Raw genomic sequence first — 23,686 nt, forward strand, 5'->3', positions numbered from 1 at the left:
GTCTTCTAAGGATAAGTTAAGTATCCTGTTTTGCTTTTAGATTTATTTTATTTTATTCGTACAAGTGTTTTAAGTGATTAAATTTATGCGCTCTATGTGTATTCTTGGTACCTGAGGAGGTCGGAAGAGAGCATTGGATCTCCTGGAATTGAAGTGCTAGATGGTTGGAAACCACCATGGAGTAATGTGAACTGATGCCAGATTTTCTGTAATAGCAACAAATGCTCTTAATGGATGAGCCATTGCTCCAGCCCCATATTGTAAGTTTTGAGAATTTGGAGAAACTTATTTCTAAACCCACAGTGGTCACAAGCTCTCTGTGTTGCTAGGATCCGAGACACATTTAACCATGCATTCTCCAGAAGCCCACAGTGTGCTTTGGAGGCAGTTGGGAGCGGATGGGGGCTGCTGTCTGGGGGCTAGGCTGGCTGGAGCCTCTGTGAATCTGAGGGCTGAAGCAGAACTTCCTTTCAGGTCAACATGGGCCTGCCTTTGTTTAACCTAAGCCATACGGAGTATTCAGAGGTAGGAGACAAGACAAGGTTCATTGTTGATTCTGCCTCAGTAATGACAATGAAGCAAATTGTTGATTTCCTGTTGACACTGATAATTTCATTTTCAATTCTGTCATTGTCTCTGGTGTGGTGATGTGTGCTCTGCCTGTAATCCCAACTGCAGGAAGGAAGCTGAAACAGGAAGGTCTCTTGAGCTGAGCCGGGGAGTAGCCTGCATAGTACAGTAATGTTTTACTTCACCCTGAAAACAAAACAGGCCAATATAAACAAACAAATAAGTGTTGCCCCTTCTCTTCTGACAGGTAGCCCATTCTTTGTCCTCAGCTTGGAGCCCCACCTCTCCCAGTTTTTCTACTTTCCTTGTTCAGTGGAAGCTTTTGTGAAATGGCTTGAATTTTTGTAATCTTACTCTCTGGTTGATTTTTCTATGTACAAAGCATATTCTAAAGGAACTGCCCTTCAAATGCAGCAACGTCTTATAGGATATTTTAGACAATTTCTCTAAGATGTGCAAAATGGATTTCCTATAATATCAACAACCCCATTCTTTCTTGTGTCGTCTTGTTTTTAAGGTATAAGACATACAAATAGACCAACAGGCAAATATTGGACACCGTTCCCACCCAGAAAGCCAGTTTGGAGTATAAAATGGGAGACTTCAGGCTTTGGCAATCAGCTAGTAACATTAAAAAAAAAGACCCTGTAACTGAAAAATGAAGCACAAAATACCATAATACTTGAAATAGTAAATTTATGCCCAAATCTCAAGTTATTTAGCTATTTTCCAAAATCGGCCCAAGAGCAATTGAAATAGGTACATTGTTAATTTATGTTGGGTTAAAAATATTTTTTTTTATTTTTAATGATAATTTTAGCTTTTAACTTTAGAAGGTCTACAAATACCTGAAGGGATTTCAGCATTGCTCACCAGCTCTCCCACACACCCGTCAAGCTTCATAGACTGCCATTGTGATGAGCTCGGTGTTCGTGTGCCTTTCCATGTGCTGTCAGATTTAGAATCGCTACTGTTTCACCGCGTTGCTGTGAATAATTTCTCCCTGCCTGGAGGATGTGATTGTAGAAGTCATGCCTCTCAGTCTATTTTCTCTTGTAGATGAATAAATACCCAGGCCTGGGAAACAAAAAGAAAGCCTTGTGAAGCGCAAACTCTGGAAGTGGGGAAGCCACATTTGGTAAAGTCTTTTCAACGGTGGAGACTCTGTAACTTCCTGAGGGGCTCAAGACATCACAGAGCAGGAGGTGACAGCCACACTGGCTTTTGCCACACACCCACTCTTGAGATAACTCATTAATTTACTAATCCACCAATCTGTGAGTGGGTTGATCCATTCATGACAGCAGAGGCATCCAGACTATCAGGTCTTCGAAGGGTTCCTCCTAGTCTCACTCACCTTTTAGTATCTCGTTGTGGGAGTTCAATCTTCACAGGAGTTTTGATGCAGCACCCAGGCTGCAGCACCTGGCATCCTTTCTAAGGCTGTGAGGCTGAGGTATAGGAAACCGGATGTCACTAGATTGAGGGAAGAGCACAGCAGCAGCTGGATCTGACACAAGGAAGCTCCTACAAAGTGGAATAAACTAGTTTCAGTCACGTGCTTACGGTGCTTTCCTGAGCCTCCCCTGTTATTTTGGGTCTAATCACTGACCACTTTATGGGAGGCCTTTACCAAAAGTTTCTTGTCTTCTGGAAAAACATTTTCTGTCAAATAACTTCACTTATAATGAGAGGAGATGGCCTCAGGCAGGAGTAGGACCACCAGGAATTGCAGCTAAGTAAAAAAAAAAAAAAAAAAAAAAAAAAAAAGGCATTATCAGCTGGGTGTGGTGGCACATTCTTTTACTCTCTGCACTCTGGAGGTAGAGGCAGACAGAGTTCTAGGCCAGTCTGGTCTACAGAGTGAGTTCCTGGACAGCCAGAAATACACAGAAAAACTCTGTCTCCAAAAAACACGAAAACCAACAAACAAAAAAAAGGCGTTATCATTTTGGTAAAACACATGAAAATGTACATTTCTAATAATTATACTTTGGTGAAATTTAATTTTATGTTAGGCATGTAGGTACTTAATACTGAGCCCTAGATAGCTCCCATCTGAGATACAACCTCCTCCCCAGCCCTGAGCATATGTCCATATGTGTTTGTGTGTGTGTGTGTGTGTATGTGTGTGTGTGTGTGTGTGTGTGTGTGTGTGTGTGTGTGTGTGTGTGCACGTGTGTGTACAGGCCAGAAGACAGCAATGGGTGTCATTCCTTAGGCATCATCTCCCTTGGTTTGGGAGATATGGTCTCTCACTGGCCTAGAGCTTGCCAAGTAGCATAGGCTGGGTGCCTAAGGAACCCTGAGGATCTGCTTGTCTCCACCTCCACGCAGAGCATGTGTGACCAAGCCCAACTTTTTTTACATGGGTTCTGGAAATTGAAATCAGGTCTTCATGCTTACATGGCACTTTTCCAACTGAGCCACCTCCAAAGCCTGTTAGCTTCTGTTTTACTGGAGAAGATAGTGATATGCTAGAAAACAGCAGAATGAATTCTAGTGATTGGTAAGAAACAGACATGGAGGGTGTTTCTTAGTTCATCTTATCTTGTTACAACTGCATATCCCTGAGTACTTTGTGAGTAACAAAGACTTATTTAGCCCATGGTTCTGGAGGCCTGGAAGCCCAAGAACATAGTGTCAGCCTCGTGTTGCAGCAATACATGTCAGAGGACGTCATACAGAGAGCCAGAGGTGTCTCAGCCACTTCCCCTAGCTCTGGTAAAGCCATGAATGCCATCATGGGATCTGGTTGGTTACTTCTATGGGCCACATTTCCAGATACATTAGTGTGAGTTGTTTCAACCTCAAAGTAGGACATGAAAGAGGATTCTGGAAGAGAGAACTGGATTCAGATTTAATGTAGTTGAAGTGATTTGGGAAGGCTTGTCTGAACAGGTGCATTTGATTGCGAAGGGTAAGGACCCAGCTGGGGAAAGAACCAGAGCACACTCACTCTTGAAATAGGTAGAGGGAACACTGGCTCCAGAGCTGTTGGAGCCCCTTTCACTCTGAGAATGGCCTGGTTTGGTTCATCAACAAAGAACTTGCTGCTTTTAAGCTGTCTTACTTTTCTTTGCGAAGCTTGTTGCTGTGAGAACTAATTGACCCCAAGCCCTCTTTAACTTGATGTTAGATATGGGTAAGTAGCATGCCCTAGGCTGCTAAATAGAGCACTGATTTTTCTACTGTTACTTGTTTTTTTCTCTTAGAGCTGCTTTTCAGTCAAAAACAAAGCATGCATTAATATGTGACTGATAATAAAAATCCATGCATCCCTCTGAAGGCTTTTGCTTGTTTCCCCATGTCCACTCAAGCTCATGAAAATGGACTCACCTTAAAAATAGCTGTGAAATACAGAATAACATGTTGCAGGCACTCACGAATGTTTGGAGGCCTGTAATCTTCCTCCAAAAGTCTGTCAGTTGAATGGATTTGATTATAGAGAAGCCATTTTGCTCTACTATTGCTTTATAGCTCTGAATAATTTCCAAAATAAGACGGCATTTTAATCTTCTGGTAAAGATTCAGACAGGTTGCCTTCGATTTCAAAGCATGACAAACATGGTTATTCAGAAAGGCTTTTTGCTTTGCAGAAGTAACAGAATTCTTGCTCTGTCTCTTAAGCTGTCGTTACTGGAATGTGAAGTTACTTTGCCAATATTATGGTTAAAATACTGAAATCTTAGAAAACATCACTTAATATGTAAAAGAGAAATTTGTGCTCAGACTTAGAATGAATCTGTGGAAACTTATTTTAGAATCCTATTGTTTATATAAAATAAGTGTGCTTATGATTCTAGAAACACGGTACAAGTTACTTTTGATCACACCATCTTTTTGTCCATATGGATTAAAAAGAAAAGAGGCAGAAGGGCAGAGATGCCTGGTTGAAAACTAGGAGTGCTGGGCCAAGCAGTCGGTCTTCAAAATGCTTCTTTATCAGAAACTCTTGTCCTGGAACCGGAATGAACCATACCTGCCTGATCAAAAGGAAACCGCAGAAGGAGCTGTTGCCCAGGATGAGATTTCTGTGTGGGATCTCAGCTCCTTGAGCAGGTATTAGAACATTTAAGGAAGATGAGGCACAGGCAAGGCAGCTGACCTGAAGGGTTGACACTTTTTTGTTTTGCTGTTTGCTTACCTGACAGATTTGCCTTACCTTGGCTGTTCTGTGCGGGGAGCTGTAGTCATTTCTGTGACTCTGTCAGAACCTGGGTTTGTGGAGGCAGGGAGGTGGAAGACAGCAAAGTCAGATGCTACCAGTGGGCAGCTGGGTAGTGGAAGGTCCTGGCTGCTCATTACAGCACCTTCTGCTGATGTCCCCAGAGGCCCAAGGAGGTCCCTCCACAGCCACCTTTGCGCAGCGTTTGCCTGCCCTGCCCACCTCCTTCACTGATCTCTGTGCCTCACTCTGGTCAGATCCTGACTGCTCTTCAACTTCTACAGACACATAGACCAACTCTGTAGTGTCCAGACTTTAGTTACTTCCGGACTGTTTTCTATGGAAGATCTAGACATCAAAATTCATTTAGGCGAATCTAAAATTTAGCTTAGTCCCTTCCAGCTTAAAATACACCTGCCTTTCTGTTGCCTTCATGGTGGATGCCTTGCATCTACCCAGTTTTCATGGCTTAGTTTTGAATTCAACATTTTAGAAGTACCCTAATTTCCGGAACTTTTGATTCTGTGGCATAAATACCTTTGTGTTTACTTGTTGTTGTTAAAGTGGACTTTCACTTCTGGCCCCAGGAATCCTCCCACTCCCACCTCAGCTTCCTGAGTAGTTGAGACTAATGGGACCAGCTGTCTCTATGGCATGAGTATCTGAAACCTGGGAAATCATCAGATCCACCCCTTACTACGGTAGCTGTTCTCTGATGTTCCCAACACTCAGATGCCCTTCAGGTACCTCCTTCATCCTGCTTTCTGAAGCCTTCCTCACAGGCTCCTTCCACCCTAAGTATGATGAGAATTATGTTCAGATCTGGCATGTCACACAAATCTTTACATTAAGCCTCACTCAGCTTGCTCCTGAGTTCAAGCAAATGAAAACACCATTGCAGTTCTGTTTTGCCATAAATAATGAAGTGATGTTATTTTCAGGAAAGGGATGGAATGGACCGTAATCTGTGCTAAGTCAAAAAAAAAAAAAAAAAAAAAAAAAAAAAAAAAAAGACATGCCGGGGCTGGAGAGATAACAAAGTTGGAACAGTGCCTGCTGTGCAAATCTGAGGACCAGATTTGATCTCCAGCATCCACACAGAAAGCGAACCATGGAGGTGCAAACTCAGGCAGTTCCCTGGGGCTTGCTGTCCAGCTGGCCTAGTCTACTCACAAGCCCTGGTCAACGAGAAGCCCTGTATCAAAAAACAAGGCAGAGAACTTCTGAGGAACGACATGCAAATGCACATGCCTACAGTGCACACACATTCATGTGAAAACCCCATCTGTGCACGTGCATGTTTGTGTGCGTGCACACACACAGAGGCATGCACACAACATGTATGTTAAAGGGTCACTTCTGGAAGATAAAAAATATTAGCTGTCATGGGGAGGAGAAACAAAAGGGGGTAACGAGGAGGGGGATATGAGCAAAGTACATGATATACCTGTACGAAAATGTCATAATGAGACCCATTGTTTTGCACAACTAGTAAATGCTAATAATAACTGACACAAAAAACATCAAAATACTACACTGTTGTGCAAAGAAAACACTGATGAAAAAGACACTGCACCTCCACTCTGGAGGGCGAGCGCTCTACTGGTGTTCTGGAAGTGTAGATGCGTTACAATGGAGACACATGGCCACCCACATCTTATGCTTCAGTTTCACTCTACGTCCTGTTCCCACTGTCGGCTGGGCTGTGCGCTTGCGTGCTCCGTGGATTTTCCTTCCACCCCTTCCACACGGTGAATTCTTGCTGGGCCTTCTAGGTTCCTGGTGCAGGTGTCTCCTCCCTTGACAACTGATCTCCTCGCTTCAGGGCAGTGATCAGGTGGGAAATGTTCCTGTCAGCTTCCTGACTTGGAGGAGCTCTCCCTTCTCAGTATCTGCGTTCTGCAAACCTTCCCACTTCTGCTCAGAGAGTGAGTGAGTCCTTCATTTGGCTCACAGTCTTTGCTAGGAGGAAGCTTCTTGCCTGGAGGTAACCATTCCCCCTCATGGCACTGGTCAGCATGCCCAGGTAGTAGGCAATCAACAGGCCGAGGAAGCGAAGGTGAAAAGGCATTCTTTGCTCCTCCCTTCCCCTTGTGGAAAGCAGCACTTGGAAGGTTGGCTGTGGTGACTGGGAGGCTACAGGGGCTGCCTGAGGAGTGTGGAGGGAAGGAGAAGGTGTGTACAGTCCAGGAGGCAGCTTCCCTTGGCTTAGCAGAAGCATCTGCCTGCACACTGTTGTTACTGTGTTTTTCTATGGAATTCATGGTGAATAGCCTTCCACATAGTTACACTTCAGTGTGATCGGTAATGACTGAATAGGTTTCTTTTCATGTGTCTCCTATGACTTACTTAGCTTACTTCCTCATATTTCAAGGTTTCTTTCAACCTCCTTAAGTAGGGTATACAAAGTGCTGTAGAGATGAGTAGACCTCCCCCTTATATACTGCATGGTTTCCACCTGCAAAAGCTGCGGCTGCTTAGGGGTATGATTATAAAAGGGGGTGAGGTGTGATTCTAAGTAACCACAAATGCTATTCCTAAGCCTTTTTAACCTTTCCACATTTTTTCCAAGTTTTCAACTGCTTTAAATAGATGATAGAAGATTGATGTTATTTCTGCATTAACAATTTTATAAATTGGCAGATCTTCTTGAAACGTAATAATTATGGTAGTCAGGAGAAAGGCGAGGCAGCTCAAGTTTGAGAAAAGGAGATGTGGAGGAGCCCACCTGTGCTCTTGGATCCATTGGGGACCCCGGGCCTCAGTCCTTGCAGACATTTTTTGATAGAGGTGGCTGTGTGCTTGTGTACAATTGTGGGTGCAGATGCACATAGAGACCAGAGGTCAATGTTGGGTGTCTTTCGTTCTCTTAATTTTTTTTGAGGCAGTGTCTCTCACTGAGCCTGGAGCTCACTGATGGTCTAGAGTAGCTGCCAGCAAGCCTAGGGATCCTATCTCACCCCAAGATTGCAGGGAGAAGCCATCATGCCAAGTTTTTGAATTTTTAAACTTTTATTTACTTATTTATTCGGGTGCATGTGTGTAGCTTTCCCCATGTCATAGTGTGCATGTGGAGGTCAGAGGACATCTTTTGGGAGTTGATTCCCTTTCCATCATGTGGATCATCAGGCATTGTGGCAAATGTCTCTGCCTGCTGCACTATCCTGCTGGCTCCACTATCTTCTTTTTATGTGACTGCTAGGGATCTGAGCTGGGGTCTTCATGTTAGTGGGCAAACACTTTACTCACTCAGCCATTTACCTTTCCTTTCCTGGGTCAGTTACTATTAGTTTTTAATTAGATTTTTTTATTTTACTTCCCAACCACAGTTTTCCCTCCACACTCTCCTCCTATTCCCTCCCACCCCCCAAATCCACTCTTCCTCTGTTTCTGTTCAGAAAGGGCCAGGCCTACTGTGGATATCAACAAAGCACAGCTTACCAAGTTGCAGTAGGATTAGTATCTCACCTGTATTAAGGCTGGGCAAGGCGACCCAGTAGGAGGAATAGGTTCCCAAATGCCAGCCAAAGCACTAGGGACAGCCCCTGATCCCACTGTTAGGAGTCTCACAAGTAGACCAAGCTACACAGCTGTCACATCACATATATGTAGGGGGCCTAGGTAGGTCCCGTGCAGGTTCCCTGGTTGTTGGCTCAGACTCAATGAGTTTCAATGAGCCTGGGTTAGTTGATTCTGTGGATTTTCTTGTGATGTCCTTGACTCCTCTGGTTTCTACTATCCTTTCTCATTCTCTTCATCGGGATTCCCAGAGCTTGGCCTAATGTTTGTCTGTGAGTTGTTGCATCTGTTTCCATCACTTACTGGATGAAGGCTCTCTGATGACAATTGGGGTAGTCACCAATTTATGAGTATAACAGAATATTGTTAGGCATCATTACATTGACATTTCTTTCCTCCAATTGTGTTTGGTTCTATTCTAGATCTCTGGGCTGTCCAACCTTTGGGTCCTGGCACTCCAGGCAGTGTCAGAGGTGGGCTCACTCTGGTGATATGCATCTCAGGTTGGACCAGTCATTGGTTGTTCACTTACACAATCCCTTGTCAGTTATTGTAACAGTCACATTGCCATTATTATTGTTGTTGTTATTGCCCATTCTTCCCAAGATGTCTGCAGATCTTAATGACTCCTGGCAGGGATTCCTACTAGAAACTGTGATTTGCTGTTACAAACAGATTTTCATGCACATCATTGTGATGTGAACTGAACTCTATGAACAAGCCAATACAATCCTAGTAGTCAAGACAGAAAGCTACAATGTAGCCCAGGGAACAGCTGCCATACCTGTAGCATGGCTATGCTAGTGTTTGGGGTAGGGCGAAGATGTGTGGGTGGACTTTTCTCTGGGAGAGCACAAAGTTGGCAACCATCACAGAGTACCAATGTAATTGTTTCAGATGGCAGAGGCAGGTGATCTTTGCTTGAAGAAGGAAAGAAAGAAGGAACAATCACAGGAAGCTATTATTACTTTTATCTTCAGAGTTATGCTGTATTTCCAAAGCCAGGTACTTTTCATCTTACTAAATTGAGTTAAATTGAGGAAGCTATGATCTATTGTTGAGTTAGTAATTCAAGTAATCTGTGTCAAAAGAGAAGTAAGCCTGAATAAAAGAGCTCCAGGTAGAAAAGAAAAATTACAGCTTAAAAATTCAAGGAACGAACATTGAACTCTTTATATATAATTAAAAATTATACCTCTTAGAACACAATTACAAAAACAAATTACATCTAAAAGTTTTGTGTCTAATTATATAATTTAATGCAACAGATTTAAAGAAAAAATGCTACTCATTTTTATTCATATGCCAAACATTAATCCTTACTGGTATTCTTTAAGGTCCATTTTTTTTATTGTTGCAGAGAAATAATTAAAGCTATTATAATTAACATTCCTATGACTCAAAAACTCTGAGTAATGTGAGCACCTGCTGATATATGAGACATAAAATAATATAGTGTCACTGAAAAATCCTGCCAATTTAAAGTGATTTGATAATTAACCATGAATTTTCTTAAAGGGAAATTTCCAGAATCACCGTGGGCAAAGCTATAACTTAGAAATTGCTAAACTTTCATTTGTAACTTTATTTCAAGGTTGTTCATGATTAAAAGAGGCTATGGTGATGGTTGGTATGCAAATTGAAATGCATGTGTACATTTAAAGCAACAATACCTAGTTCTAAATGCAATAAAATTAGAGAATGAAGTGTAGCTTAGTTCAGGCTGTCAGCTATGAAGATCTGAAAGTGCTAATGCAATCAGGCTGTTTTCTCTGAGCTCCTTTTCAAGGCAAGCATCATTCCTACAGGATCCAGGAGTCTCCTTTGAGAACAGGTCACCAGCCATTGGTCCTGCACAAAATTTTCAATCAAGCTAAGTCTACTGTCCTGTTTTATTCAATTGACTGCTAAAAATTTCAACTTAATTCTTCCCAGAAACAAGATGCTGGAGTTCAGTCTTTATAGTTTCCACCTTTTGTAACAGAACTTGGGGAAAGCCCACATGGACTGTGTCAGGTTTACTAATTTTTTGTGTTAGCTGTTAGTCCTTCACATCCATGTTTTTTCTTGTTGTTGTTTTGTTTTGTTTTTTACCTACCGTGGATTGAAAATATTTGAGAAAGAGAAGCTGTGTCTGTACTGAACATGCACAGACTTTTTCCTTGTCAATATATTCTTCAAACTATAGAATAACAATTACTTACATTCTTCTTACATTGTGTAAGGTATCAAAGTAATCTAAAGGAGACTTAAAGTGCACCAATGGACATACATAGGCTACATGCAGCATTTTCATTTTTATGGGAAACTTAAATATCTTTTCATTTTTAGTACATGTGAGGTCTTCTGATCAGTTCTCCATGGATGGTTCTCATGACTAGATTGCCTTATTAAGAAGTTAGGTCTCCTTGTCTGGGAAAGACCTGCTATTGAATAGGTTTGAGTTCTGATTTCAACTGTGTTATTCATTAGTTGGAGGACTTAGAGTATCAATTGCCATTTATATTTGTGCATATGTGTATATTCATGTTGTGTGTGTGTGGCCAAAGGTCAGCCATGGGTGTCAGTCCTCAGGAGTTAGTCCTCTTGTTTTTGAGGCAGTTTCTCATGAGGCCTAGCACTTGCTGCACAGGCTAGGCTGACTGGCATATGAGCCCCAGGGATCTGTCCAGCCATTTCCTTAGCATTGGTGTTGCAAGCATGTACCAACATGCCTGCTTTTTCCTGGGTTTCATGATGTAACTCAGGTCCACATACTTGCATAGCAGGCATTTTATAGACTAGCCTACTCTATCCAGCCTCCAGATGTCATTATTTAAACCTAATTTTCTCATCCATAAAACTATAATGATTCTTGCTTGAATAATGCCTAAATTTGGGTGGCATCTCACTGCTTTAAGAAAAATGATATAGGTTGGTGTATAATTTACAGTGTTTGCAAAATAGGTAAAGTATTTATGAGGTGACTCTGAGGCACAAAGCCATAAATACAGAATAAGCTGCTGAGGAAGAAAATGAGCTCCCCATCATGGGAAGTGATGGATGCCAGAGGAGTCTGCATACAGACACCCAGTGCTATGGAGAATGCTTGAGCATCAGACTGGTAGGTGAACAACTTACTGGCAAGATTCCTAAAAACTCGATGGTTTCCAGTAGTGAACTGGAAAGTTGTACAAACTAGGGTCAAGAAAAATGAAGATTAAAGGTCTTTACTCAGTGTAAGTTTTAATAAAGAGATTTACTTTTTGCCTATAATCCTGAAAAAACTATTGTAATTACTGTGCTTGGCAAATGTAGTTAGTTGTGCCTTTTCTATTTATTACTTAGAGTTTAGGTTGGGAGAGGGATGGGATAGTACGGTCTAAGGGGTGTAGAAGATGGATAACTAACACTAAGGATGTTTGAAAGAGCCATTTGGAAACCTACTGTGTTAACACACACACACACACACACACACACACACACACACACACACACACACGCATACACATTTAGTTGGAATTACTTTACACATGCAAAAATGCTCCTTTTAGAAGGCACAAGTTGCCAAATAAAAAGCCCAGTACCAGATGTAAGATACTTCCCTTGCATTGTTGGTTAGGGGCATCCTGGAGCCTGCCAAAACAATTCAGGCTATTGCTATTGCTCTTGGCTTCCAACCAGAACCTGATGCTGAAGATTATTGCTGAAGACCCTGCCTATATTGGTCTCCAGGCAAGGAGAAATCAAGCTCATAGTAATTTCAAAGCTCCCCGGCCCCCACTAGCTAGCCTTCATAATACCAGAAAGTGCTACGTAAGTTGCTGGTGGAGAAAAATCATCAATAGTCTTACCCAGCTGTTAAAATTGTGAGCTACAAAAATGATCTTCTTGCAAGATAGGCCCATAGGTACAATAGGGGGACGGGCGTTATGGGGCTAACCAACTGCTTTCTGATTTATTTAGGACTTGCTCTACAGAAAGAAACTCATGCCTGATACTGTAAATCTCCCCATGGTTGGAAAGCTCCTGAACCCTAGGTGTTAACCTACCATTATTTTGCTAAATGAACAGAGTATCAAACTTTGCCTCTAAATATGTGTCTCTATATCCATAGATCACCACAGCTCTCAGTCATCATCAGAAAAGCTTCTTTGTATAGGGAATAGCAGTTAACACAGAAACTCACAACTGATCAAAGTGCAGAGAATAAGTTTCTGTGGAGTGCTCAGCCATAAATGGGGCATTAGTATCTTGTCCCATCCTCCCAAGACTTGGGGAACTCCACAGGACAGAGGGTGGGAAGATTATAAAAGCCAAGGTTCAGGGAGGACCAGGGTGAAATGCAGACTTCTAAGTATTGATAGGACTGCTGCTTTCATCAAGCCAATCATCATGGAGGAAGAAGGGCTAATGAGCCCCTGCCCATAGCTGAGAAACTATTGGTGGTTGCTCTGAGGGGGGTAGTCTGTTTTCTTTAAGTGTGTGGCCCCTGAGAAGTTAACTATGCTCCAGTGCATGACACCATGCCCATAGATATATGGCAAGAGAATTAGAGTGTCTGTCTGTCTGTTTGTCTGTCTCTGTCAAGAGGATATGAGTTTGAGAGGTGCCTGGGGTACATGAAAGGTGGATCCAAAAGTAATTAAAAGGAGGGATTGTAGTGAATATCATCAAATACGTTGTATGCCTGTATAAGAATTAATAAAAATATTTTATTAAAGAATAAACAGTTAAGTTTATCTAAAAGTAAAGGCCTACACTGCTTTCTCACATGCTGTTGTTCCTATTGTCTTGGTATCTTTTAGTCACTTAATGACTGGGCAATTGTACAGCCTCAAAAGCTAAAACAGATCATCATAAGACATTTTTTTAAAGATATGACATTAGTCAAATTGATGTCTTTTGATTGTTCCACAAAGGATAAATTAAAATTATATTAAAGAAGAGAAGATCATGAATCAGGGAGAGAGGTGGTGGAACATGGGGGGATCTGGAAGGGGAGGGAAGGGGCAGGAATGATACATTTGTTCATGTGTGAAATTCTCTAAAAGCATACATCATCTCCCTGCTATGAGTCAAATAAAGATGTAAATTCTTGACAATCCACAGAACTAGATGAAAGTTTGGAAGACTTTCTGTTTTTTCAAGTTAGAGACATGTTACAGGGTATATGTTTTCACAGTCCCAAGTGGAACCTGACATCTTTACTTGCCAGGACAGTGATGCTGGAAAATGACAGGGTGAATATGCATTGACTACTTAAAAAGTACAAATCAATGTCACCATTGGCTTGCTTAAAAAATGCCCAGTTACTTTCTGAAAGGGTCTTGTATGGGCTCACACTTAGAGTGTGTTAAGCCAAAGTGTCTCGGGAATAGAGGCAAACCACACAGGAATTGTTACCATATAACCTAACTGACAGAGCAGGCAGGAGCAGGGCCTCTGCTGTGTGGGTTATGTTCAAATGACCACAGCAAACAGACTAATCAATACATTGCCTGCTTTCTGGGTCTTAGTTTATTCAAGTTTTTACCTTTCAGTAAAGAACATCTATACTGTGGGTTGAGGAAGAAATGATTTTGTATGTCAGGGCAACAGGAGGGATGGAGGGAAGAGAGCCCATTGACACAGCAATCCTGCCAAGGCCACAAGATGTACCTGTGATACATAGGAGAGGAGAGTGGACCAACTCTTCAGTGTCAGAATGGCATCAGCTCCCAAGGACTGAGGGACAGATTGGAGATATAAAAGACAGACCACAGATTCAGAATCATGGCTAATCTTGGTTGTCAAATCGACTGGATCTGGAACCAACTAAGAGGAAGTAACTGGGGACTCCTGTGTGCTGTGGGATGTTCTGTATGGCAAATGTGTTGCTCTGATTGGTTAGTAAATAAAACACTGATTGGCCAGTAGTCAGGCAGGAGGAAGTATAGGCGGGACAAGGAGGAGAAGAATTCTGGGAAGTGGAAGGCTGAGTCAGAGACACTGCCAGTCGCTGCCATGACAAACAGCATGTGAAGATGCTGGTAAGCCACGAGCCACGAGGCAAGGTATAGATTTATAGAAATGGATTAATTTAAGATGTAAGAACAGTTAGCAAGAAGTCTGCCACGGCCATACAGTTTGTAAGCAATATAAGTCTCTGTGTTTACTTGGTTGGGTCTGAGCGGCTGTGGGACTGGCGGGTGAGAGAGATTTGTCCTGACTGTGGGCCAGGCAGGAAAACTCTAGCTACACCTGTGAGGGATTTTCTCGGTCCTGTTATTTGAAGTGGGGAATTCTACACTCCATGTGAATGGTATCTTTGGTGGTAGCCCCCACAGAAGATGGAATAAGGAACCTTTGCTTTTGCCCGCTAGCTTTCACTCTTGCTGACACATTCATCTAATTTGTTTCTGCTTCTGCTGTATTACTTTGCTGAAATTAGTACTTAGCTTTGAGATTCCAACATTGACAGAAGACTAGTGGCTCTCCAGGAGTCTTCCAGGCCTTCAGCCCCAGATTTGGAGTGCTGAGAAATCCAGTCTTATGGACTGAATTACCAGGCTCTCAGGTTCTCTGGTGACAGTAATTGTTGAACTACCTAGACCACATTATATAAGCCAATCTAATAAATCCCTTTTTAATGCATGTTCATTCTGTTTCAAATATGGATACCTAAGAAAAAGTGGCTGAAAAGCATAGAGAAACACATTTTAGAATCCACTCAGTTCCTTCTGTGTATTAAGGCTGAGAAAATATTTGTCTGGTAGATGAATGAGGAATGAGGTCTTGAGAGGTTTGCCTGTTTAGAACTAATGGTCGGGAGTCAAGGGTGGTTAGGACAGAGAAAGTGATGAATTGACAAGAAGATCTAATTTTTGTGTGCAATACATTATTATAAAATATTCACTGGATAGAACTGAGCTACCTCAAACTATACACACAGAGGCACTTCCCAGGTGTTTCGTGCAGCACATTTCTCCTTCCCACTGTATAAATAAATGTTTTGTAATATGGAGTCTTGTGCATCATTAGAAAACTCTTCGCTAGAATCATGATAATGGAGAATTTGTTCTTGCTGCTCTAATTCCCTCTGCTCTGGGAAGGAGTATAGGGAGGAGGGAACTGGAAAGAGGAAGGAAAGACAAGAATTGCATCTAAATAATAGTAAGGAAAATATGAGCTCTTGGCTGATGAGAAGCCCTTGGGTGAGCACACATGCTTGTTTTTGGGATACAAAGTAGCCGAGTTGCACAATCAGTGACTGGGAGGTAGAGGGCTGGAATGGGCTGGGAGAGTCAGGTAGATGCACACCACTTAACTTGCATCCTTTTGCAAGCGACTCTTGCCTTAACTAGAATAACAGGAGAAGCTTATTGCCTGGAGCAGATGGTTGCTTCATGATTTAAATCATGTCGGGGACTGCCAGATATCTTTGGAATGTGCATCTTCCCATGTAGTCCCCTCTTTCTTTATCCCACTTTTTGCTATTCGTGGCCTCCCTTCTGGTCCTGGAATGTGAGCTCTCTGATCCCCAGAGAGCTGTTGTTGTCTTATTTCCTTTCCTGTGCTGACTTCTCACAATACCCAGTGTACAATGCATCTTTTATATGTTTATGTATTAAGATGGTCACACTTTGTATCTCAAGCTGTCCCCTAACTCACTATGCAGCCCACGTTGGCCTAAAACTTGTGGAAATCCTTCTGTCTCATCATTCTCTGGACCACCCTGTTCATCTTTATTAAGGATTAGTTGAGTTAATAAATCAATATGGCATGGAAATATTCCTGGATGTGCCTATATTTATGTGTGACTCAGTTAGGTCAATATCATGACCAAAGCAACTTGTGGAGGAAAAGACTACCTTGCTGTTTCATCACAGCAATAGTAACCCTAACTAGGACAGACTATATAGTCTGATACAACAAATTTCTGCAGCTAGAAAAAGAACAGATTTTTAAAATGTGTGTGTGTGTGTGTGTGTGTGTGTGTGTGTGTGTGTGTGTGTGTGTGAGTGAGTGAGTGAGAGAGAGAGAGAGAGAGAGAGAGAGAGAGAGAGAGAGAGAGAGACCACAGGAATTCTGGGATTACAGAACTTCCTGCTACTGCACTTGACTTTTACATAGGTTCTGTAGATTGAACTCAGGTCTTCATGTTTGCTCAACAAACTCTTTTTTTTTTTAATTTAAGAGATTTTTAAAATTCATTTTGTATATCAACCACAGATCCCCCACTCATCTCTCCTTCCGCTCCCCTCCAGCCTTCCCCCCGACCCAATCCCCCCATCCCCTCCTCCAAAAGGGTAAGGGCTCCCATGAAGAGTCAGCAAAGCCTGGTATATTTAGTTGAGGCAAGTCCAAGCCCCTCCCACTTTCATCTAAGCTGAGCAAGGTGTCTTGCCATAGGTAATGGGCTCCAAAAAGCCAGCTCATGTACCAGGGATAGATCCTGATCCCACTGCCAGGGACCCCCTCAAACAGACCAAGCTACACAACTGTGTTCTGTATGCAGAGGGCCCAGTCTGGTCCCATGCATGTTCCACAGCTGTTGATTGAAAGTTCATGAGTTCCTATGAGCTTGGTTCAGTTGTCTCTGTAGATGTGCCCATCATGATCTTGAACCCCCTGATCATATAATCCCTCTTCTCTCTCTTCAACTAGATTCCCAGAGCTTGGCCTGATGCTTGGCTGTGAATCTCTGCATCTGCTTCCATCAGTTACTGGATGAAGGCTCTATGATGACAGTTATGATATTCACCAATCTGATTACTGGGGTAAGCCAGTTCAGGCACGTTCTCCACTATTGCTAATAATCTAATCTGGGGTCATCCTTGTGGATTCCTGGGAATTTCCCTAGCACCAGGTTTCTCTCTAACCTCATTATGGCTCCCTCTATCAAGATAGCTCTTTCATTGCTCTCCCACTCCGTTCCTCCCCCAGCTTGACTATCTTGTTCCCTCATGTTCTCATCCCCTCTATTGCCCCCCTCCCTTTACTCATGGAGTTCTCAGGTATTTCCCTTCCCCAAGGTGATCCATGCATCCCTCTCAGGGTCCTACTTTCAACAAGCTCTTTACTCACTGAATCATCTTCTTTTCTCAAACAAGAGAAATTTATTTCACCTTATTTTGGAGGGTGGGAGTCTGAGATTTCTGGCAGAAGATCTCTTAACAGTTTGCAGGTGAGTGTCTTCTTCCTGTATGCAGGAGAGAAACAGGGAAGTAAGCATTTTGCTCATGATTTAATCATCTGCTAAAGGCTTCATCTTTAAAACCATTATGCTGAGGCTTGGGTTACTATTTCAGCACAATCATGGAAAGCTCATGCAATTACCTCATTGTCTGGAGACCCTAAAGACCCAATCTCCCCGTTGCATCTGTTTACTTGGTGGGTCATTCTGTGTATGAACTGTAGCGAGGCTGAATTACCTCTGTATATTTGGGCTACTATTATACCTGACTTTACTAATCATTTAGTTCACGGACTTCCTGGTGTTAACTCCACCCCCCTCCACAACACACACACATACACACAAGGGAAGAGCTTGGACACAAGAAGAGTTATTCAAACGTGCAGCTTTTCATTCTTCTCATCTGCACAAAGTCCAAAATACTTTCATGGACTTTGGAACTTCTGGTTCCTGTGCACTGTCCCCACCAGGATGCCCCCACCATTTCTTTCTTGATTTGATGATCTAAGTTCAATAGTCATGTTTCCCTTTTCTTTTAACAATGACTATGATAACTGTTCTTGGTAGAAGCATTCAAGTGTCAAAGGATACACTTGGCATTTCTCTTATTTGCAAGCTCCATTTCTCATGTGCAACGTTAGTCATTTTGATTCCAGGAGAGGAGACAGAACATACCTTAGGGATGGATGAGTGCAGTGTAGGGAAAGTGGATGAATGCAGAATAGGTTAAGCATCTCCTCTGCCCCACATATTGTGGGGTGAAAGGGAAGTGAGGCAGCTGTGTGCATCTACTCTGTTCTAGGACCAGATATGGGAAATAAGCTGGTGTCAGGTGGGGTGAGAATGTGCTGCTCTACAGACCCCAGCAGCTGCATCCTGCAGCCACATGAGAGTCATTCTGGCACTCAGTCTTGCCTCTTTTCCAGGTGTCAGTCATAGTTCTGAGGCCTGCTATGGCTGTGCTTCTGTCCTCATCTCTTGGCACCCTTCCCTCATTTGTGGATATTTGGGCTCAGACACTTCTTGAAAAGTTAAGCCAATATCTGTGGGTATCAATCAACCTTGTCCTTTCTTAGCTATACCTGGCTCAGTAAGGGGTTAACTTAGAACAAAAGAACCACCAATAGTGTATGATTGCTAAGATATTAACAGACATGTGGATTCCTTTCTGCAATATGGATACAAGATATGGAAATGCCCATGTCCATTGTTTCTGACCTCTAGCACAGTGGTGGTCAGCACAAAGCCATGCCAGGAGCTGGGGAGAACGTTAAGGCTGACAGAAGTGAGTCTGGATCTGTGGCACCCAGGTGCAAGGCTCAAAAGCAGAGGTGGTCAGGGCCTGGGCAGAGAGGCCTCTACTGCCTAGAGAGGTCAGCAGGGACCCAGATAGTAAGTCATGTTATGGCCACTGGCCCATAAACCTGAGAATAGTTTCTCCTAAGCTCCCAAGTCCCTGCCAGCCAGGTGCTATCATGGGAAGAGGAGAGGGAGGTATATGATGTGGAATGACCGTTCTGGAGAGGGTCAATCCAGCAGTAGGAACCTTTAGACACTGTTGAAGCACAGAATGGCAAGGTTTGAAAGCCTCTGACCTGCTTCTGGCCAGTGAGGAAGACGGAGGGGAGGCCAAAGTAGGAATGATCTCTTACAACCAAGGCAGGTATTGTTTGCCCCTCCCCTGCCCCATGAGGATGAGTAGAATCTCAGTGTGTGAGAGGAAGCCACTGCCCTGCACTCTCACCCAGCAGGCCTTTCTCAGTCACATCCCTGTGGCAGCTGGTCCCAGCCTCACTGTAGTTAGGGAAGGGAGAGATCTGTGCTTCCCTGAAGAGACAGTGTCAGTGGGAGAGTGACTAAGAGTAACAGCGCAGTGCAGCATGGTGTGTCAGGGGCTGTGTTTGGAGAAGGAATTGCACATGATGTAAGGGGGAGGCAGCTGGTGTGTGCTCCTCTCCTTTTGACACACAAATCACAATAGAAAGCCACACATGGATTGTCTCAGGGTGGAAATGGCAAAAGGGTGACATGTCCTTTACCAACCTTCCTTGAAACTGATCTGGGTTTCTGTGTGACAAATTTAATTCTAAAACCTTTTAGTACTTAGATGAATTTGTTTTGTAAAGACCAAACACATCCTAGAAGACAGCTGATGAACTGGAGCGAGTCTCCATTCCCTTCACAACTACTGTAGCAGGAAAGGCATTTGCCTTCTCCAGAAGAGAAGCAGCAGTGTAAGAAGAACAAGAGATGCTGAGCAGGGGCAGGGGGAAGCTGCAGCCAGTAATTCCCCTGCTTTGGAGTGATCCGCTTGGCTCATGATGAAAAGAATAATTGTTCTCCTCTTTTCCCATCAGGCTTTGCAGATGCCATTTCGACAGGTTCTCACCCTCAGCTGATCATCCCTTTCCACAGCCAGGCAGCTCATCAACAAATGTCTGTTACCGGCCAGATGCCCGCTCTGCGCCAGGGCATTTGCAGGGCTGAAGCAAGTGGAGGCTGGACTGGCCTCAGACTGTAGCTGGTATTGAACAGAACCTGGGGCTTCTCCTCACTTCACCACACTGCGTGCTGCATTCCGGGGGTCTTGAGATGATGGTTGATTGACCCACACTGTGGCATAAGAGGTCCTGATCCAGCCCCTGGAGCCAGTTCTTCAGCAGGCAGGAGAAAAACACTACAAGGCCCTTGTTTTACGCTAACAACAGGCTTTTGTCTCAGGTCAAGAGGACGAGGAAGAAGCCAGGCATCTTGGCGGTTCCCCATCTTTATTACCTAGTCATGGCCTCTCTCCCGATCTGTCTAACTCACAGTTCCTCAAGATGACCTGCATGTTAGGCAGAGGACTGAGGTAGACATTTGGGGTGAAGAGTCCCAGTGTTTCCTACTGAGACCAGCACAGAGGCCCAGGCCTTCTATTGTTTAATGGACATTAGGAATATAGATGGCATCATGACTCTCAGTCACCTCTACAGAGAAAATGCCAGGAAGCTGAATCAAGGAGGGACATTATGACTCAGGAGCTGATGTGTGAGGAGGTTAAGGGATGACTTATGAATCAACTGTTCCTACAGCCCTTTTGAAGTTTTATTGAATTTGATTCTAACATCCAGCCTGTGGTGCTGCCCAGACAGCCAGAATTACAATACTCTCCTAGTTTTAATGAGACAATGGAATGTTGTAAAGTGAACTAATTGCCCAGTATACCACCTTCTAGGTAGCAGAGCTAGGCTTCCATTCAAGCCTACCCATTCCACATTTATGACTCTCTTGCTGTGTAAGGCTGCGTTTTATGACATTAACACAGCTATATGACTTAGGAAAGACCTGATGGAATTTGCCAACCTGGGTCCTGGAAAAGGTGGGGCTCAATGTGGATGGAACTGGTCAAGTTAGGGTGAGATGTTTTACTATCTCTCCAGGCAGGAGCTACTTCTGGGACATTGTAAACACTTAGGTTAGCCAGGCAGGAAGGTGATTGGAATATAACATTTCTAGGGAAAGGGAGAGCGTTTTCTATAGAAGTTCAGAGGAATTTCAGGCCAGTTGGTTTTCTTTTTGTCTGCTCATGGTGGCACTTTCTCTCCTCTCCTCACTTTCTGATGTCTATGTGTTACTTGTCAGGGAATTGTATTAAGGGTCTCAGATGTAAGGGGAATGTAGAAAAGCAGCATGAGAAATAACATCTACTTTACAGGGAACCATCCCCACCATCATAAGACTTCCATGGACCCTGGGCATGGGGACACCCTGATCATGCAGAAGATTCACATTTAGTTTTCTTGACCTACCCTCTCTTTCAAAAAGAACAAATGTGGGACAAGATGGGGAATAAAGGAAGTAAGTGTTCACCAGGTTCCTGAAGCAGGGTCAGTCCTGGGTGTAACAGGTCTTTCTTTGGATTGCCAGCTCCCAAATAATGACATGGAGACTTCTTACTAATTATGAAAGTTTGGCCTTAGCTTAGCTCTTTGTAGTTGGAAATTTCTCCAGTCCCACCGGTGCCTGCAGCCACTCAGACCTACGTAAACACACAGAGACTTATGTTACTTATAAACTGTATGGCTGTGGCAAGCTTCTTGCTAACGGTTCTTATATCTTAAATTAACCCATTACTATTAATCTATAAGTTTCCACATGGTTTGTGGCTTACCTGTACTTTACATCTTACTTCTTATGATGGTGGCTGGCAGCGTCTCCTGACTCAGCCTTCCCCTTCCAGAATTCTCCTCTCTGATTATCCGACCTATACTATACTTCCTGCCTGGCTACCGGCCAATCAGTGTTTTATTTGTCAATCAGTCAGAGCAACACATTCACAGCATACGGAAAGACATCTCTAGCAGCTCTTAAAACCTAAATTAACCAATTTATATTAATCTGTGTTCTGCCATGTGGCTTGTTACCTCTTCTCCATACTGTCTATCTGACTTCTGCTTCATCTCACTGGCAAATCTCTGGTTCTCCGATTCTTTCCCAGGGTTCCTATCTCTGCCTGGAAGTCCCGCCTATCCTCTCCTACCCAGCTATTGATTATTGAGCTCTTTATTAAACCAATCACAGGATGTCTTAGACTGGTGAGGTAAAACAGAGACACATTTTCACAGTGTATAAAAAAGATTATCCCACAACACCTGGATAATCGTCCTCCTTTGAAAAAGCTCAGCTGAGCAGACCCAGGCCAGGTATAAGGAGGTAAAGGTTGTGCTAAGTCTTGCTATCTCTCCTTGTACAGTTACTTCTGCCCCTTTAAACTTTCCACACATGATAAGAGCCTGGGCTGAACTTTGAGGAAACATCAAGGAGGGAAGGACTGGCTTGTGGTGGGCCCATTCGTTACGATATCTACTTTAAGTTGGGAGGACAGTATGTTTGTGACCTTCCTTGTCCACTTACTGCTTGTGTGCATGTGTGGGTAGGACTCTCTGCACAGCCAGGTGGTGCTTTGGCTTTTACCTTTGATGATTTGGTCCATCACCTGGAGTTTGGAGTCAGTAATGGGTTGTACTGGAAGGATCACTTCTTGTCCGACTCTATCCTTCAGAACCCATTCGTACATGTCCTGGATGGTTTCAGCAATGTGATCACTGCATTAGGATCGGGTTCCCATTGTTTACTAGACTTCTTGTCAAAGATGGTTTCAGGCAGATCTTGCCAAATCATACCAAATGACTAAGTTCCTTCTTTCCCTTTCTTTGCAGAACAGACTCATGACAGACATCATCTAGATGTCACAAGTGCCATCTCAGTATGGACAATGACCATATAATTCTTACAATGAAATTTCTCAGTCTCAGTGCCCCTGGAATGTAAAGGTGGATGGGTGTTTGCTGTGTGGGTGTTTTGTCTATTTCACAGTGTGTTGCAGGATCTCGAGCTTGTATGTTCTGGATACAGGTTCTACCTCCCCTTCCATGGTGTTCCATATGTCCGCCCATTGCCCAATTTCTCCTGGGACAAACTCTGACCTGACTGAGAACCATTGCTCCATGCATAGACTGGCTCAGCCACCTTAGACAAGTGCTTAACCCATTAGATACTCAGTTTCCCCATGTGTACAGTGGAGACAAATACATACCTACCCTGTAGAACTGCTAGAGGGTGATGCATCACAAGCCAGGTGCAGCATCAGGCACTGTGCACACTAGAAGGGAATTTGCATGCATTCATAGCTGCTGCATGTGTCTCATAGACCCCACTTTTGCTGTTTGATGCTGTGGGTTTATTTTTGTCAGTGGAGAAAGACAAGGCAAAAGCCAGGCACTTCACAAAGTTCCCATACTTCCTCCGAAGACAGAAGAGTCTGTGAGGGGAGGCAGACTCCACACCTCTTAATCTCAGCAGCAAAATGCTTCAGACAGCATAACCTCTTGGGGTGTGTTCAGCCTCTAGATTGCCAGAATGAGAAAGAAAAGAAAGCCCATTGGGAACTTGGTTTGAGATCATGTCCCATGTTTGAGAATGTGCCAGTTCCGTAGAGCCTTACTTATCAGAAAGTGAAATATCCATGGTGTCCCACATGGACCTCTATTTCTAGCACCTCAGTGACTCTTTCCAGGGGTTCATTCTCTCATAGGAAAGACTGCCACTCTGTCATGCTTCAGAGACATGCTGATGAAGGAACCACACATTTTGTTCCCTGTGCATAGCCTCCTCCAACAACAAGGGAGATTTAATCTTAAAACTGTCAGGGGAAAATATTTGTGCCAAGCATGCTTCTTGGGATATTTATTAGACTGTATTAACCTCAGGATGTTCAACAGAGTTTCAGT

General features: G+C 43.3%; 2 long non-coding RNA genes across 2 annotated transcripts in view; one reads left to right on the forward strand and one right to left on the reverse strand.

The window, feature by feature from the left end:
• LOC128096942 (uncharacterized) overlaps nt 1-23,686 on the forward strand; it is a 267,925-nt gene that overhangs the window by 21,829 nt on the left and 222,410 nt on the right. The gene's annotated exons all lie outside the window — the stretch shown is intronic.
• On the reverse strand, nt 1,419-2,277 carry LOC128096943 (uncharacterized). Its single transcript, XR_008213775.1, has 2 exons — nt 1,928-2,277; nt 1,419-1,647 (listed from the first exon to the last, which is right to left on the reverse strand). It is a non-coding gene; the product is annotated as an uncharacterized LOC128096943 (long non-coding RNA).

Source organism: Peromyscus californicus, unplaced genomic scaffold (genome assembly GCF_007827085.1).
Source record: "Peromyscus californicus insignis strain IS unplaced genomic scaffold, ASM782708v3 Scaffold_5__1_contigs__length_169319896, whole genome shotgun sequence".
In the NCBI taxonomy this organism is placed as follows: domain Eukaryota; kingdom Metazoa; phylum Chordata; class Mammalia; order Rodentia; family Cricetidae; genus Peromyscus; species Peromyscus californicus.